Source organism: Pteronotus mesoamericanus, unplaced genomic scaffold (genome assembly GCF_021234165.1).
Source record: "Pteronotus mesoamericanus isolate MK-2021 breed Mesoamerican mustached bat unplaced genomic scaffold, CSHL_Meso_final contig_173, whole genome shotgun sequence".
In the NCBI taxonomy this organism is placed as follows: domain Eukaryota; kingdom Metazoa; phylum Chordata; class Mammalia; order Chiroptera; family Mormoopidae; genus Pteronotus; species Pteronotus mesoamericanus.
Window position 1 is genome coordinate 3767696 of NW_026555072.1, and position 19249 is coordinate 3786944.

Here is a 19249-nt window from a genome sequence, read left to right on the forward strand (position 1 = left end):
ACTGTTTAATGGGCCAAAGCGTAAATTTTTGTTTGCAGCCACCTACCCTGGTCTCTGGCAAAGGCAGGGGCAGAGTGGGCTAGAGATCCTACAGACTGGGGAAGGAGGCTTTGGGAAGAGAACTGAGAGTAGCTGGCAGGATCTTGTTGCTGATTCATCCCCCATGAAGCAGCAGCTATCTTGCTCAGACAGGTACCACTCCCCCTGAATGGCATCACCCTCAAAGGACCCAATAGACCCACCCCTACTCGGGATTCCCCCCTCCTTGTGCTGTCTAAGCTGCCTGCTGACTGCAGAGTGGGAGTCACAGATGAAAGATATCTGGCTAAAGGGGGCACAGAGAGGTCTGGAGGCACTTGAGGAGAGACTGGGGACTGAGGCTTTGGGGAGAGAACAGAGGGAGGAGTGGGTGGGATCCCAGTGCGGACTCCTCCCCCATAAGGCAGCAGAGGGAAAGGACCCAATAACCCCACCCCCAGGAAGGACTGCATCCCACCCAGAGCTGTCTAAGGCAGCCTGCTGAGTAAAGAGTGACTAGATTAACAGTTGAAGGAGACAGCCACAGACAGTAGATTCCTGGAAGTCAAGAACAGACTGTCTAAGGTCAGACAAGGATGGCATCTGACATCATCAGAGGGAGATCCAGAAAGTAAAACCAGCGGTCTCCAACCATAGAAGTTCACACCACAAAGTCAGGAGATCAAGACAGATCAACTTAAGAAGCAGAAACAAAACAGAAGAGTCTCATAAATAATGGGAAGACAAAGAAATATGCCCCACTTGAAGGGAAAGGAGGAATCCCCACAAAGAGAACTCAATGAAATAGAAGCAAGTAAACTATCATATCTTGAGCTCCAAACAACAGTTCTAAGGAAGCTCAATGAGCTCAGTGAGCTCAGAGAGAATTACAAAAATCTACAGGGAAACTACGAGGAACTTTCTGCAAACTCTATCAGCGTGAAAAACGACATAGAAACTATCAATAAGGGACAAGAAGAAATGAAGAATACAATTTCTGAATTGAAGAACACAGTATAAGGAATCCAAAGCAGGCTAGATGAAGCTGAGGACCAAATCAGTGAGCTGGGGGACAAGATAGAAATAGCTCTGAGAAAGCAAGAAAATGAAAAGAGACTCAAAAAGAATGAAGAAGCAATAGGGGAAATGCAGGAAATGTAATAATATCCGTACAATAGGGATACCAGAAGGAGAAGAGGATGAGGAAGGGATAGAGAACCTGTTTGAAAAATTCATGATGGAAAACTTCCCTAATTGGAGGAGAGAAAATTCACACAAGTCCAGGAGGTACATAGTGTCCCATTTGAGAGGAACCTAATGAGGCCCACTCCAAGACACATCATCATTAAAATCACAAATATCCAAGACAAACAGAGAATCGTAAAGCAAGCAAGGGAGAAAGAGGTAGTAACATATAAGGGAGCCCCGATACAACTAGCAACTGAGTTCTCAACAGAAACACTGCAAGCCAGAAGGGAATGGCAAAAAATATTCCAAGTCATGAAAAGCAAAGGCCTGCAACCAAGACTGCTCTACCCAGCAAGGCTCTCAGTTAAAATGGAAGGCAAAATAAGGAGTTTCCCAGACAGAAGAAGGCTAAAGGTATACACCTCCACCAAAGCAGCACTGCACAATATGCTAAAGGGACTGCTTTAAGAAGAAGAAAAAGTTCTATAAATACCTAGTTCCTTTCAGAGTTGCCAATACTTGATATTACCAATATTTTTAATACTCATTAGTCTGATTGTGCTCTTCCTTTCCGTCTGGCCACAGCCATAAGGTGAGCCACTATGGGCACTTACAAGTACATCCAGGAGCTATGGAGGAAGAAACAGTTCGGTGTGATGTGCTTCCTTCTCAGGGTGTGCTGCTGGCAGTACCGCCAGCACTCTGCCCCACCAGACCCGATAAAGCACGCAGGCTGGGATACAAGGCCAAACAAGGTTATGTCATATATCGGATTCGTGTGTGCCATGGTGGCCGCAAACGCCCTGTTCCTAAGGGTGCGGCCTATGGCAAGCCTGTCCATCATGGTGTTAACCAGCTGAAGTTTGCCCGAAACCTTCAGTCTGTTGCTGAGGAGCAAGCTGGGTGCCATTGTGGGGCTCTGAGAGTCCTGAATTCTTACTGGGTCGGTGAAGATTCCACGTACAAATTCTTTGAGGTTATCCTCATTGATCCATTCCATAAGGCTATCAGAAAGAATCCTGACACACAGTGGATCACCAAACCAGTCCACAAGCACAGGGAGATGTGAGGGCTGACATCTGCAGGCCGCAAGAGCCGTGCCTTGGAAAAGGCCACAAGTCCCACCACACTATTGGTGGTTCTCACCGTGCAGCTTGGAGAAGGCGCAATACTCCCCAACTCCACCGTTACCACTAATATGTGTCATGTTTGTAAAATTCTTACCTAATAAACAATTTAGGACAAAAAAAAATCTGATTGTGACTATGATGTTATTTGAAGTGTTCCTTTACTGTTTGTTGAAACTAAACCTGTTTTTGTATATTTCTTGCCTATTTCTATTACTTAAAACAAAAAACTTTAAATGACTTTTTGATATTTTTTACCCATTTATTGATTAAAGGTTTGTAGAACTTTTTTCTCTAAAAAACAAACAAACAAACAAACAAAAATATTAACCATATTTTAGATGTGCTGCAAATACTTTCCTATTCTATTCCTTGTCCTTTACCATTTTTTATACGTGTATTACTATATAGTCTTAAATGTTTAATATAGTCATATTGTCAATATTTATTTTATAGCTTCTGGGTTTGAATATTTTACTTCAGGTCATGAAAAATATTAGTTCTATTTCCTTCTAAAACTCCTTAGATTCTACATATTGATTTTTAACTCACCTGAATATGTCTTGTATAATGTGTGAAATAGGGCTCTATATTTGTTTTATTTCAAGTAATAGTGGTCCATTAACTTATTTGTTGAATAAGCCTTACTTTACCCATTGATTTGAAATATCAACTTAATCATATATTATATTGTTAGACAGATATATACATTTGTCTCTAGAATGCTCATTATATTTCATTGATCTACTTGATTATTTCTGTGTTGGTGTCATGTTGGTTTAATTGCTGAGACTTTATAATGGTTTTAAATTGTTTTAATATTTTATAATTAACTTTGACATTTAAAAAAGTAAATAAAATCAATCTGTATTTAAGAAATAAAAAAGGATGAAAGAGAAAGAGAGATGGAACTCCTACCTTTTGTGATAACATGGATGAAACTGGAGAATATTAAGCTGAGTGAAATAAGCCAGTTGATGAAAGACAATTACCATATGATCTCACCTATAGGTAGACTCTATTCAACAAAATAAACTAACGAACAAAATAAACCACAGGCATGGAAACACGGAGCAGACTGAAAGTGACCAGAGGGGATGGGGAAAGAGGACAATGGTGGAATGAAGGGGAAGGGACTAGACGAAGAACATGTATGAATGACCCATGGACATAGACAACAGAGTGGGAAATAACTGTGGGAACGGGCGGTGGGGTGGAATGGCTGGAGAGGCGTAAAGGGGTACAAATTGAGACAACTGTAGTAGAATAAATATGATTTATAAATAAAGTCTTAAAAATTAAAAAAATATGATTTATAAATTTAAGAAGAATTTATACCTAAGTATTTCATTTTGGGAGGTATTAACATAAATGGTATTGTGTTAACTTCATATTCTACTTGTTCATTGCTGGTATATTGGAATGTGATCAACTTCATAGTAACCTTCTATTCAGAAACTTATTATTTACTTATTATTTCCAGGAGTTTTTCAGTCAGCTCTTTTGGTTCTTTGACATAGATAATCATATTATCTGCAAAAAAGACACTCTTATTTCTTCTTTCCCATAGATACATTTTATATTAAGAAATTAATAAAGTTTTTCATTAGGAAAAAGTGTAAAGGATAAAGTATTAAGGATACACTTCAAGCACAAGGAAAGCAATCACAGGTGGGAAATATGAGATGCCAAAAGGAAAGAAGGGCCAAAAAATGGCAAAAAGATGGAAAATCTGAAAGTTGAATGTCTAAAATAATGATGGTTTCCAAGGTTATCAAAAACGAACAATTAAGGTGGACTAGAAGGATGTTACATTCACCTTCTCAAAGGACCTAACTGTAATTACAACTAAAATATAGAACAATAACCCTGAATAACCAAAGATATTACACCTGACACAAGCAGCTGAAACTGGAGCTACTGCTTGGTTTGCAGTAGTCCACTTTTCTCTTCCTGTATCTGTCCAGATTTTATATGGACCAGACTGGTTACTCAAATGGAGATATGATGGGGACTACCACCTCTGCTTCTTTTAGGGTGGCATTACTTTCTACTATCTCCTTTAAGATTAAATACTGTTTTTTGTTTACTATCTTTGCTGGGTGGGTGCAATTTTAGAGGCTTCCACTTGGTCTTTCCTACTATGATAGCTCTCATCTTGGTAGTTGTGTCAAATTATTAAGGATGTTCATTTCTTTCTTTTTTATTTTTATTATTCAAATATATTTCTTTCCATTTTCCTGCCACCACTTTCCGCTGCCCAACCAGCATGCACACCATTCTCTCAGTCCTTCCCCACTTTGGCTTTCTCCATGGGTCCTTTATATATGTTCCTTGATTTGACCCTTCCCCTTCCTTACCCTGTTACACCCCTCCCTCCTTACCTCATGCTACTGTCAGTTTATTTTTTCTATCAATGTTGCAGGTTATATTTTCCTTGCTTGTCTGTTTGTTGATTAGGTTCCATTTATATGTGAGATAACATGGCATTGGTCTTTCACTGCCTGGCTTAATTCACTTAGCATAATACTCTCCAGTTCAATCCATGCTGTCTTGAAGAGTAGTAGTTATTTCTTTCTTTCTGCTGCATAGCATTCCATTCTATTAATGTACCATAGATTTTTGATCCACTCATATACTGATGGGCACTTAGGTTGCTTCCAGCACTTGGATATTGTAAATTATGTTGCTGTGAACATTGGGGTGCATAGGTACTTTTGAATTGCTTTTTTTTGGATTCTTAGGGTACAATCCCAGAAGTGGAATTGCTGGGTCAAAATACAGTTTCATTTTTAGCTTTTCAAGGAAATTCCAAACTGTTTTCCACAATGACTGCACCAGTCTGCATTCCCACCAACAGTGTACCAGGGTTCCCTTTTCTCTACAACCTCGCCAGCACCTGCTGTTTGTTGATTTGTTTATGATGGCCATTTTGACCCCTGAGAAGTGGTATCTCATTGTGGTTTTAATTTGCATTTCTTTCATGGCTAGTGATGAAGAGCATCCTTTCATGTGTGTCTGGGCCCTGCATATGTCCTCCTTGGACAAGTGTCTGTTCAGATCTTTGTACATTTTTTAACAGGATTGTATGTCTTCCTGGAGTGGAGTTGAGTGAGTTCTTTATATATTGTGGAGATCAAACCACTGTCTGAAGTATCATTGGCAAATATATTTTCCCATATTGTTGGCTCCCTTATCATTTTCCTGATGTTTTCTTTAGCTGTGCAGAAGCTTCTTATTTTGATGAAGTCCCATTTATGTAATCTTTCATGTCTGTTGCTGTAGGGGACATATTGGTGAAAATATTGCTGTGTGGGATATCTGAGAGTTTCCTACATATGTTCTCCTCTAGGACTTTTATGGTATCATGACTTGAATTTAAGCCTTTTGTCCATCTTAAATTTGTTTTTGTGTATGGTGTAAGTTGGTGGTTGAATTGCAATTTTTTGCACATAGCTGTCCAGCTCTCTCAACACCATTTGTTGAAGAGGCTATTTTTACTCCATTTTATGCTTATGCATGCTATGTTGACTATTAATTGAGCATAGAAACTTGGGTCTGTTTCTCGGCCCTCTATTTTGTTCTGTTGATCTATGTGTCTGTTCTTATGTCAGTACCAGATTGTTTTGATTACAGAGGCCTTGCAATGTAGTTTGATGTCAGGTATTGTGATCCCTCCTACTTTGTGTTTCTTTCTCAAAATTCCTATGGGCTGCTGCCACCTTGCTCAGGGAGACAAGTCCCCTGAGTGGCAGCACTGTAAAAGGACACAATAGCCTTCTCCCAGGAGGCTCAGCCCTGGCCCAGTGTTGTGCAGTCATGGGTACCAAGTACAGAATGGCAGTCACAGACAGTAGATCTCTGGCTAGACAGGATGCAGAGTGGTCTAGACACGCTTGAGGAAAGTCTGGAGACAGAGGCATTGGAAAGAGAACTGAGAGAGTAGCTGGGGGAATCATGGAACTGACTCCTCCCCATATGGCAGCAGCCCTCTTGCTCAGGCAGACAACTCTCCTGAGGAGAAGCAGTGTGAGAGGACCCTACACCCCATCCACAGGACTGACACTGCACAGCCCTCACTTCTTGGGGAAGAATGCCTAGATTAACAACTGGAGGAGAAAGACACAGTAGATTCCTGGAAGTCTCTTAAGGACTGCCTAATATCAGACAGGGTCAACAGCTGACATCATCAGAGGCAAACACAGAAAGAAAGAAAGAAAAGCGGTCTCCTACCGCAGAAGTTTACACCACAAAGTCAGGAAGTCAAGACAGATCAATTTAAAAAGCAAGAGAAAAAAGAAAAGTCTCATAAAGATGAGAAGAAAGAGAAACACCCACCAAACAAAGGGAAAGGAGGAATCAATCCCCAGAAAGAAAACTCAATGAAATAGAGGCAAGTAAACTATAAGATATTGAGTTCCAAACAACAGTTCTAAGGAAGCTCAAGGAGCTCAGGGATCTCAGAGAGAATTACAAAAATCTACAGGGAAACCATGGGGAACGTCTTGCAAAATATACCAGAATGAAAACAGGCATAGAAAATATTGATTAGAGAGAGAGAAAATGAAGAATACAATTTCTGAATTGAAGAACACAGTAGAAGGAAATAAAAGCAGGCTAGATGAAGCTGAGGATCAAATCAGTAAGCTTGAGGGAAAAAGTAAAACAAAAAGTTCCCAGAAAGAGGAAAAATTGAAAAAAGACTCAAAAAGAATGAAGAAACATTTAGGGAAATGCAAGACAACCTGAAACATAATAATATCTGTCTATAAGGACACAAGAAGCAGAATAGGAACAAGGGACAGAGAACCTGTTTGAAAAAGTAATGATGAGAAACTTCCCTAATTGGAGGAGAGAAAAAAAATCACACAACCCCAGAAAGCACAGAGGGTCCCATTCAAGAGGAACTCAATGAGGCCTACACCAAGACATCATCATTAATAAAATTCCAAATATCAAAGACAAAGAGAGAATCCTAAAGGCAGCAAGGGAAAAAGGGGTAGGAAAATAAAAGGAATCCTGATATGACTAGCAGCTGACTTCTCAATAGAAACACTACCAGCCAGAAGGAAATGGCAAGAAATATTCCAAGTCATGAAAAGCAAGGGCCCACAGCCAAGACTACCCTACCCAGTAAGGCTCTCAATTAAAATGGAATGTGAAGTAAGGAATTTCCCAGACAACCAAAAGCTAAAATAATACACCTCTGCCAAACCAGCACTGCAAGATATGCAAACAAGACTGCTTTAAGAAAATTAAGAAAAAGACTGAGAAAAGAGGAACACACTACAAAAGGAAAAAATGAATAAGTACCTATAAATAATAACTTTAAATTAAGATGGATTAAATGCCCCAATCAAAAGATATAGGATAGCTGAATGGATAAGAAAACATGACCCACACATATGCTGCCTACAAGTGACCCACCTGAGGACAAAGGGCTTACACATACTGAAAGGAATGGGATGGAAAAAAATATTCCCCGCAAATGGATAGGGACAAAAACAGGGGTAGCAATACTTATATCTGACAAAATAGACTTCAAAACAAAGTCTATAAAGAGATACCCTGAAAGACACTTTATACTACTCAAAGGTAGAATCCATCAAGAAGACATAGACATTATAAACCCAACATAGGAACACCCAAATATATAAGGAAAATATTGGAGGACTTCAACAAAGATATAGACAGGAACACACTGATATTAGGGGATTTTAACACTCCACTGTCAAAAATGGATAGATATTCTGAACAAAATATCAACAAGAATATTGTGGAACTGAACGATGAATTAGATCAGATGGACTTAACTGATATTTATAGAACCTTTCTCCTCAAAGAAGAAAAATACACATTTTTTTCAAATGTACACAGAACATTTTCAAATACAGACCACATGATAGGACACAAAACAAGCCTCAAGAAATTCAGGAAAAGAAATAAAATGCACCCAGGTTGGAAAAGAGAAAGTAAAACTGTTATTGTTTGCAATATTGTCAGTGTATAGAAAACCCCATACACTCCACCAAAAAACTACTCAACCTACTATGTGACTTTGGCAAATCAGCAGGATACAAAGTCAATATCCAGAAATCGAAAGTGTTTTTGTACACGAAAAATGAAATATCGGAAACAGAAATCAAGAAAAAAAATCCCCTTTGCTATAGAAACAAGGAAAATAAAGTGCCAAGGAATAAACTTAACCAAGGAGGAATAAGACCTGTACACAGAAAACTATACAACAGTGAAGAAAGAAATTAAGGAAGACACAAATAAATGGAAGCATATGCTGTGTTCATGGATTGGAAGAATTAACATCGTGAAAATGTTTAGACTACCCAAAGAAATTTATAGATTCAACACAATCCCTATTAAAATACCAATGATGGAAAGAGAGAAGACAGCGGAGGAATGAATGGGAGCCACACTGACCTCCTCCCAAGACCAAACTGTAATTGCGACTAAATAGTGGAGAAATCACCTGGAAAACAATGAAACGATAGAGGGAGAGGAGCCTTGGAGCCACGGACAGACAGTGGATTCAACTCTCACACATCCCAATGGGTTAGAAGTGTGGTGGAGGCTCGAGAGGGTGAGCTGGGTGCCCACAGGCACCAGCACCAGAGGGACATTGAAATGGCCAGTTGGATCCCCCTGAGAAGAACAGCATCTGACCCATAAACAGGGACCCCTAGACTATAGCAGCTAAAACCAGGAAAACACACAGACAAAAATGCAACCCCAAAAAGCTTAGGGGCGCTCTCTGCCAGAGACAGGCAGCTACAGATGCAAAGAGACATTTAAAGGGTCAATGCAAAAATTTGCAGTGTCAGCTGCCCTCCTTGATCTCTGGGTAGAGGCAGCAGAAGAGTGGGCCGGTGCCTGGGAAAAGACTGATGAGGAAAACTTTGTGAAGAGAACTGAGACAGCGGCCAGCGGAGCCCTGGTGATAACTCACCTCCCACTCTGCAACTACCGTCTGGCTCAGGCATAAGGCAATCAATTAACCTGCCTTTTGTGCGCTCCACACACAGCTTGTGCCTGTGTGAGCTGGGGGCAAAGTGCAGACTGGCTGGAAGAAATAGAGGATCCCTAGTGAAAAGAGACACACAGCTGCATAGAGAACCTTGAGGAGAGACTGGAGACGGAGATGTTGGGGAAAGAACGGGAGGGGGAAACGGGGAGTCCCGACTCCCTCCCCATTCCATAGTCTCCATTTTGTGCAGGCAGGACGCGCCCCCAAAGAGGCAGAAGAGGGGAGCACACAAGCCAGATGGCAGGCGATTAAAACATGGTTCACAAAAATAGTGAATCCCTGGCGGAAGCGGTCACAGAACTGCCCAGAGACCCCAGAGGAGAGACTGGAAATGGAGGTGTTGTGGAAAGAACAGGAGGAGGAACCAGGAAATGCCAACTCCTTCTCCTTTCCATAGTCTCCACTGTGCATGGGCAGGCCACGCCCTCAAAGAGCCAAAAGCTGAAAAGCACACAATAGACAGCCCAAAACCACCCAGTGCAGGCATGCACACACACACCAAGTGGCCGAAGAGGGTTGGCCAGCGCATGTGTGGACCCACGACAACGTGGGCTGGCAAGGGGTCCCTCACGTTGGCACCCATGGGGCCTGCGAGGGAGTGCACAAATTGGCGAGGGCAGGTGTAAACTGGCACTGTGCGACCCCGTGAGTACAAAGCGGTCAGGAGAAATAGTGGATGCTTTTGTGAGTCAGGAATTTCTTGATTACTGCTTCAATTTCCCCAGCTGTTATCGGTCTGTTCAGGCTTTCTATTTCTTCCTCCTTCAGTGTTGGAAGATTATACTTTTCTAGAAACTTGTCCATTTCATCAAGATTTTCAAATTTCTTGGCATATAATTGTTCATAGTAGTTTCTGACAATCCTTTGTATTTCTGTGGTATCAGTTGTTATTTCTCCTCTTTCGTTTCTGATATTATTAATTTGGGTCCTCTCCTTTTTTTTCTTGATGTGTCTGCTTAAAGGCTTGTCAGTTTTATTAATCTTTTCAAAGAACCAGCTTCTGGATTGGTTGATCCTTTGAATTGTTCTTTTCGTCTCTATGTCATTCAGTTCTGCTCTAATCTTGACTATTTCCTTCCTTCTACTTGCTCTGGGATTTATTAGTTGTTGTTTCTCCAGTTCTTGAAGTTGTATGTTAGGTATTTTATTTGAAATATTTCTATCTTTTTTTAAGTAAGACTGTATTGCTATGAACTTCCCTCTGAGGACTGCCTTTGCTGTGTCCCATAGGTTTTGGACTGTTGTCTGTTCATTTTCATTTGTTTCCAGAAATTTTTTGATTTCTTCCCTTATCTCATTATTGACCCATTCATTGTTTAATAGTCTACTGTTCAGTCTCCATGTGTTTGCAAGTTTTTGAAGCTTCTCTTTGAGGTTGATTTCCAGTTTCAATCCCTTGTGGTCCAAGAAAAGTTTGGCATTATTTCGACTTTACTGAATTTGCTGAGGTTTGCTTTGTGTCCTATCATGTGGTCTATCTTTGAAAAACTGCCATGAGCATTTGAAAAGAATGTGTATTTTTCTTCTTTGGGATGTAAGGTTTTATATATGTCAGTTAAGTCTGTTTGATTCAGTGTGTCACTTAGCGCCACAATATTTTTATTAATGTTATGTTTGGAAGATCTGTCCATTTTTGACAGTGGGGTGTTGAAATCCCCTACTATCAGTGTGTTGCTGTCTATATCTTTTTTGAAGTCATCCAACAATTTCCTTATATACTTGGGGGATCCTATATTGGGAGCATATAAGTTTACAATGTTGATGTCTTCTTGATAGATTCTTCCCTTAAGTATTATAAGGTGCCCCTCTGGGTCTCTTTTTATGGCCTTTGTTTTGAAATCTACTTTGTCTGATACAAGTATGGCACCCCGGCCTTTTTCTCTTGCCCATTTGCTTGGAATATTTTTTTTCATCCCCTTTACTTTCAATCTGTGTAGGTCTCTTGCTCTGAGGTGGGTCTCTTGTAGGCAGTATATGTGTGGGTCATGTTTTCTTATTCATTCAGCTACCCTGTGTCTTTTGATCGGGGCATTTAGTCCATTCACGTTGAGAGATATTACTGATAGAAACTTACTATCTTTTCTCTTTGTACCTGTGTTTCTCTCTGTCTCATTCTTTTCCTTCATCTGCCTAAACCAGTCCCCTTAGCATATCTTGGAGTGCTGGTTTGGTAGAGATGTATTCTTTTAGCCTTCTCTTGTCTGGGAAACTCTGTTTTTCCCCTTCTATTTTAATTGAGAGCCTTGCTGGGTAGAGCAGCCTTGGCTGTAGGCCCTTGCTTTTCATGACTTGGAATATTTCTTGCCCATTCCCTTCTGGCTTGTAGTGTTTCTGTTGAGAAGTCAGCTCCTAGGCGTATCGGGGCCGCCTTGTATGTTACTTTCTCCTTCTCCCTTGCTGCCTTGAGGATTCTCTCTTTGTCTTTGATAGTTGTCATTTTAATGATGATGGGTCTTGGACTGGGCCTCCTTGAGTCCCTCTTGATTGGGGTCCTCTGTGCCTCCTGGATCCATGAGACCCTCTCTCTCCTCAAATTAGGGAAATTTTCCATCATTACTTTTTCGAGGAGGTTCTCTAACCCTTGCTTCTCTTTTTCACCTTCTGGTATCCCTATTACATGGATATTATTGCGTTTCAGGTTGTCCTGCATTTCCCTAAATGCCTCTTCCTTCTTTTTGAGTCGTTTTTCCATTTCTTGTTCTGTCTGGGAGCTTTTTCCTACCTTATCCTCCATCTCACTGATTTGATCCTCGGCTTCATCCAGCCTGCTTTGGATTCCTTCCACTGTGTTCTTCAATTCAGAAATGGTATCCTTTATATCCTCTTTTGTCTTCTTGATAGTTTCTATGTGCTTTTCCAGGTTGATATAGTTTGCTGTTAAATCCTGATAGTTTCTCTGCAGTTTCTCATAGTTATCTTTGAGCTGGCTGAGCTCATGGAGCTTCCTTAGAGCTATTGTTTTGAATTCAATATCTGATAGTTCCCTTGCCTCTATTTCATTTAGCTCTCTCTGTGGGGATTCCCCTTTTCCATTCATTTCGGGGGAACTTCTTTTTCTTCCCAATTTGTGAGAGTCTGTTAAGTAGTTTACTTATTTATTTATTTATTTTTGCTTCTACTTCAATTGGGCCATCTAGGTTTCCTGGCTTTGTGGATTAAACTTCTATGGTAGTAGGTGGGTCTTTTTATTTAGTTATTTATTTAGTTATTTATTTATTTTCCTTTTCTTTGTGGGCCTGCCTCTGATGATGTCAGTTGTTGACCCTATATGACCTTGGGTGGTTTGTTTGAGCCTTCCAGGAGTCTACTGTCTGTGTCTGACTCCTGCTTTGGGCAGCTCTGTGACCCCTTTGGTCAGGGATGGACTATTTCTGTGAATCGCTCTGCACTCTCACGCTGGCTCCTCGAGCGTGCTCCCCGGTGCGGCAGGATCCCCCGCCTGCCTGGGCTCACTCGTGCTTGCCCCAGCCCCGGGGGCTTCTTCACAACCTCGTGTACTTGTCTGGCCCCCCTGGCCGGCGGGCACCCCGGCACTGGTCCATTTAGGGTCTTCTATTGTATGCTTTCCCTGCTTTTGGCTTTTTGGGTGTGTTGCTTGCCCTCGCCAAATGGGGACTACGGAAATGGGAGGAAGTCAGCTCCAGGTCTCTCCGGTTAATCCTGTCTCCAGTCTCTCCTCCAGGGACCCTGGGCAGCTCTGTGACCCCTTCGGCCCAGGATCTAATTCTGTGAGCCACTCCGCAATCGCAGGCCCCACGGGTCAATTTATGCCTGCCCTCGCTGCTTTGCATACTCCCTCGCAGGTCATATCGGTGCCAATCTGTGGGAGTCCTTGCCAGCCCATGGGAGCCCTCGCCAGCCCGCGCGGGTTGACACACACGCTCGCCAACCCTTGCCCGGCCTCTCGGCGCAAGTTGCACGCCTGCACTGGGTGGTTTTGGCGTATCTATTGTGTGCTTTCTGGCTTTTTTCTCTTTGGGGATGTGGCCTCTTCCCGCACAATGGAGACTACGGAAAGGAGAAGGAGTCGGGACTCCTCGGTTCCTCCTCCCGTTCTTTCCTCAACGCCTCTGTTTCCAGTCTCTCCTCAGGCGTCTCCAGGCAGTTCCATGGCCCCTTCTGCCAAGGATCCACCCCCTGTGCAGACTGTGTTTCAATCGCAGGCAGTCTGGTTCATGTGCACCCCGCTTCTGCCTCTTTGGGGGCGTGCCTTTCCAGCCCACAATGGAGACTACAGAACGGGGAGGGAGTTGGGACTCCCCAGTTCCTCCTCCCGTTCTTTCCCCAACTCCTCTGTCTCCAGTCTCCCCTCAAGGTTCTCCCAGCCAGTCTGCACTTAGCCCCCCAGCACACATGCATACAACCTGTGTGCGGAGCACACAAAAGGCAGGTTAATTTATTCCCTTATGCTTGAGCGAGATGGTAGCTGCAGAGTGGGAGGTGTGTAATCACTGGGGCTCCACCGGCCGCTGTCTCAGTTCTCTTCATGGAGTTTTCCTCACCAATCTTTTCTCAGGCACCAGCCCATCCTGCTTCCACTGTTACCCAGAGATCAAGGAGGGTGGCTGCCACTGTAATTTTTGTGTTGGCCCTTTAAATGTCTCTTGCATCCCCAGCCACCTGTCTCTGGCAGAGAGTGCCCCTAAGCTTTTTGGGGTTGCATTTTTTCTGTATTTTCTTGGTTTTAGCTGCTGTAGTTTAGGCGTCCTTGTTTATGATTCAGACCCCATTCTTCTTGGGGGAAGCTAACTAGCCGTTTCAATGTCCCTCTGGTGCCAGTGCCTGTGAGCACCCAGCTCACCCTCTCGAGCCTCCACCGCACTTCTCACCCGTTGGGATGTGTGAGAGTCGAATCCACTGTCTGTCCGTGGCTTCAAGGCTCCTCTCCCACTCTCGTTCCATTGTTTTTCAGGTGATTACTCCACTATTTAGTCGCAATTCCGGTTTGGTCTTGGGGAGAGGAGGTCAGGGTGACTCCCATTCACTCCTCCACCATCTTTTTTTCTGAATATGGGGTTTTGATATTGCATAATAAAATGTGCCAGCATTTAGAAGATATACATAACTGAGTGAACCAGTATTTTCCAAATCACTAGTGTATGTTATGAAATCATTCACAGGTAAAAAAGATTCACTCAAAGTACAAGATAGAATGATGAGTTGTAATGTAACAGTATATTAAATGTTTATTAATATACTTTCAAATTCTATATTGCAACTAACCTGAAAGAAATAGTCACTTGGCAAATTTTGTTGTAATATTAAAGGAGAATATCCACAATGATCAGAAAGGCTCTTAGGAGGATAAAGGGGAAAAAATTGAGACAACTGTAATAGAATTAACATGATTTATAAATAAAAAAATAATAATAAAAAAGAAAGGCTCTTAAAATACTCTTTCATTTTCCAATGACATATCTGTGTGATACCAGATGTTCTTCATATACTTTATCCAAAATGTGTCTTAGCAGCTAGAATGCAGAAGCAAATAGGAGAACCCTGCTGTCTTCTATTAAACCAGACATTAAAGAGATTTGACAAATGTAAAACAATTCTGTTCCTCTCATTAAATTTTTTGTTTTAGAAAATATGTTATTATGTTAACATGCAATGGATTTATCATTTTAAAATAAACGAATGTTTATTAAAGTTGTCATTTTAATATGTAATAGAGTAAATATTGATAGATAAAATCCACATAAATAAAGGTTTTTTGGAGTCCTCAATCACTTTTAAGAGTGTAAAGCAATCCTGAGATGGAAAAAAAAAGTTTGAGAAATGCATCAAGCTGGACAAACAAAAACTTTTTTACCTGAATCCATTTGTGATGTCTCTTCACAGAATTACTATTACTGAGCTGAGGTCATCTGAGGACTTATACCATAAGACTCTTCCCCTTTTCATTTCTTTTCAAGAATGCTCTTATGAAACATACTGTACTCACTGTGAAGATATAATGAGTGCTTCATTTATTTTATTTCCCAATTGTTCTCTTTCAATTACCTATGAAAGAGATATTTCATACATCAGTACTAGAAAAAATATATTTCTGAGCAACTGGTTTATTATAATCTCATGGACACCTGTTGACATTGTACTAGTCATGTTTTCCCCTTTGCTTTGGCTGTTGAGTTCAGAGCCAAGTACCCAGACTATCTCTAAATGTCTAGGACTTTGTGGCCTTTATGTCTAATCATACTTCAAAATCATTCAATCCTCATTCCTTGATTTTCCCTTCATCTCTTTTGCCTTATCTATTTGTTTTTGCCAAATTTGACAGAGCGAGAATGTTTTCTTATAAGAGAAAGAGAATTTGAAGAAAGAATTTGGAAAACAACCTATTGATCCAAAATTGTGTTTGCTTTTCTCACTCCGATTAAAAGTATGTGTGCAGAAAGACAGTATAATGAGGCAGAGGAAGAAACTTCAGTTCATTCCCCAATAAAAGCAACCAAAAAACTGGCAAACCCCCCCCCCCGAGTCAGAATCAGTATTTTTGGAACTCTGGAAACTAACCCAAAACTTGCAACAACCCAGGAAGCACTTACTCAAGAAAAACAGCCAAATCTTGCTAATTATAGTGAGCTTTGTGGCATTTTAATTTACACTAGTTCCATCTTTTGCTCCTCAGCTCAGCCTTGATTGAATTACCACTTTGTATTCCCAGTACCACTATTGGAGTAAAATGGATCCCCTTTGTAAAGATTATCACTGGTTAATCTGTTGGATTTTTTCCTTGGAAGACTGGTTCAAAAGATTTGTTTTACCTACCTATCTCAGAACTCACCCAGCACTAAAGTCACTACTGGAAAAGTATTCATCAATAACATTTACATGCAAATGTTTTTGTCACCTTTACATGAGACAATGGATAACAGTTGGGGATAACAATATGTTATTAAAGCAATTGAAAGGTAAGGGGAATTCATGGACACAGACAACAGTGTGGTAATTTCAGTGGGGGAGAGGAAATGGGTGGAGGTGAAAGGGTATGGCGGGATAAATGGTGATGGAATATAAATAAATAATAAATAAATAACAAAGAAAGGAAAGGGAATGAAATTCTTTGAGGAAGAAGAGCTTTGAAAAGTTCCAACATATTCCAGGAACCTAGAAGTATCTACATAAGACAATCACACAGAGAATCTGTCCCTACCAGCCCTATTTTATTCCACACAGTGTGAGCTCAAGCAGTCTTACTAGTTCCCATTTAACATGTCCAATTAATATTGCTTGAAAGATTTACATTCTCTGTTTTACAATCCTAGATAGAAGAAATATTTCCAGTTAGATATAATGTCCATCCCCATAACACAATCAGGTAAAAGTGATATAATCAATTCACATAAATCTTGTTCAAACATACCAATTCTACAAACTTTTACCTTAATTTCATTAAAGTTTACATCCTTAACTGTAGCCTCCATCAGGACTTCAACAACAGATCTTGATTTACAACACTAGGTAGAGGAAGTGTTCCCCAGCCAGACATAATATCCATTCCCATAAAATGTTCAGGTAAAGCGGACACAACCACATTACATAAAGCTTGTTTAAACATTCCAACTTTAAAACATCAGCACTCACATTTATACGTTCTTTCAATCTAATTGTAGCCCACATTAGGGCTTGATTAATGGATTTTGGTACCAGAGTGCATGGAACTCCTGTACCAAGGAATCCCAGAAAGTTCTCTTTCTCACCCCCTGACCATTTTACTCACTCTTGTGCAAAAGGCTTTGGGTCCCACGATAGATCAAGCCAAAGGACTCTGGCCCTTTTGTCAATCTTTAACTCGATTAATCTGCTTTTAACCACTGCCATGAGTAGTTGATCAGGTTTCTCATTATAGTCTCTGCCTTCAGGCTTTAAAATTTTTTTTCAGACTAGGAGAAATGAACTGTACTTGTTTGAAACACTTTAATATTGAGCAACCAGCAGGGGCTGTATTGGCCCACCTAACCTTTGGCAATACTATATTAAAACCTTTGTTTTAACCTTATCAATATCTATTTTACTCATATCATTTCTTAATAACAATCTAAAATTTCTTAATCTTTATCCTGCCAGGGCAAGTCCTGTGATTCTCCCCCTTGTTTCCTTTTAATTGTGCCCTCATCAATATTTGCTTTAGTCACCTTATTTCTTAGTAACCATTTAAAAATTTGCACTTGGCTTTGACTAGTCTCTTGATTCCTTCCTCTGCCTTTCCCCTTTCTCTTATTAATTAACTTAATATTTTATTAGTACCTAAAAAGCCCATGAGGGTGAGCTAAAACAGCAAATTCAATAGTTTCCTGAGCTATTCTTTCTTCAGTTTTATAACAATAAGATTATATCAGGTACTGCCCTTGCTGGTGTGGCTCAGCAGATTGAGCACTGGCCTGCAAACCGAAGAGTCTCTGATTCAATTTCCAGTCAGGGCACATGCTTGTGTTGTGGGCCAGGTTCCCAGTTGAGGGCATGTGAGAAGCAACTGATCGATGTATCTCTCACACATCGGTGTGTCTCTCCCTCTCTTTCTCCCTCCCTTCCACTCTCTCTAAAAGTGAATAAAATATTTTTTAAATAATTATATCAGGTACCTATGTGAAAGGGCACCGCTTAACCATGACATTTACCATGACCTGAGTAACAGGCATAGTCAGTGAGCAAATAGCTCAGTCATCATAAAGCCAGTCCTACATGGCTTTCATACAAGACATATCAGCTGCTTTATCTGGTTTGTTCCACTTGACATTTATAGAGGGAGACAGAGAGTTCCCCTTGTCAGAGTAAACAGACCTTACAGTGGCTTTTATCCAGTCTACCAGGTTGGTCGTTTTCTCAGAAATAAACTCTGTCTGGATCATGTATAGTTATTTGTGATTATTCCACAGTGAACTGAGGGTCCTGCAACAACCCAAAAATGCTCTTCCACTCTGCAACATTCAAAGCCAAAGACACAGCCCCTAAATCATTGATTTTCGCATTCCATTTCAATAAAGTTTCCTCATACAGCTGATGATACTGATCTACAGAATAAAACAACTCTTTCAACTATGATTGATCATTAACTCCGGTTTCAGTTGTTCTCTTTTCTCAGGAGAATGGGGGGTGGGGCTGAAAATTCCAAGCGTCTAATCATGGCTTGGTTTTTTGGTGACCAGCCCTCATCCAGCAGTTATCCAGGAACCCTCTCAGAATCACCTCATTAGAAAAAGAGGCACTCCTACCACCCAGGAAATTCTAAGGGGTTTCAGGAGCTCCATGTTAGGAACCAAGGTCAAAGACCAAATATTAAAACAAAATATGCTCCTAGTGCCCTTATCAGTAAAGGAATTACAAGGGTTTCAGAAGTCTGTGCCAGGAACCAGGGGCTGCAATCAATAAATGCATTTTTAATTATCTCATAATTAAAATTACGCTAAATATAAATGTTTAAATTCTTTAAAAAAATAAGAGTGTCCAAATGGATGAAAATTTAAACCAAATTATATGCTGACTGCCAAAGACTCAATTATGCATTAAGGACTGTCATAGGTTGAAAATAAAAGGATGGAAAAGATATTATTATATGTAATGGAAACCAAAGAGATCAGGGATAGCTATATTTATATCAGAAAAAAATGATTTTAAGGCAAAAATAGTAGCAAGAGACAAAGTAGGGCATCAGGTAAGGACACAGGGGTTAATTCATTGAAAGGACGTAATCATTGTAAATATATATACACCCAATGTTGGATCATCTAAATATATTAAACAATTATTAACCAATCTGAAGGCAAAAATAAACAATACAATAATTGTAGGAGACTTCAATACCCGACTCTCATAAATGGATAAACATCTAGCTAGAAAATCAATAAAGAAAGTATTTGAAATCAGGGAAGGGGGG

At 40.6% G+C, this 19249-nt stretch overlaps 1 pseudogene; it reads left to right on the top strand.

The window, feature by feature from the left end:
- The first annotated feature begins 1779 nt into the window (after window positions 1–1779).
- LOC129065141 (60S ribosomal protein L15-like) lies at window positions 1780–2458 on the top strand (annotated as a pseudogene).
- Window positions 2459–19249: the final 16791 nt, after the last annotated feature.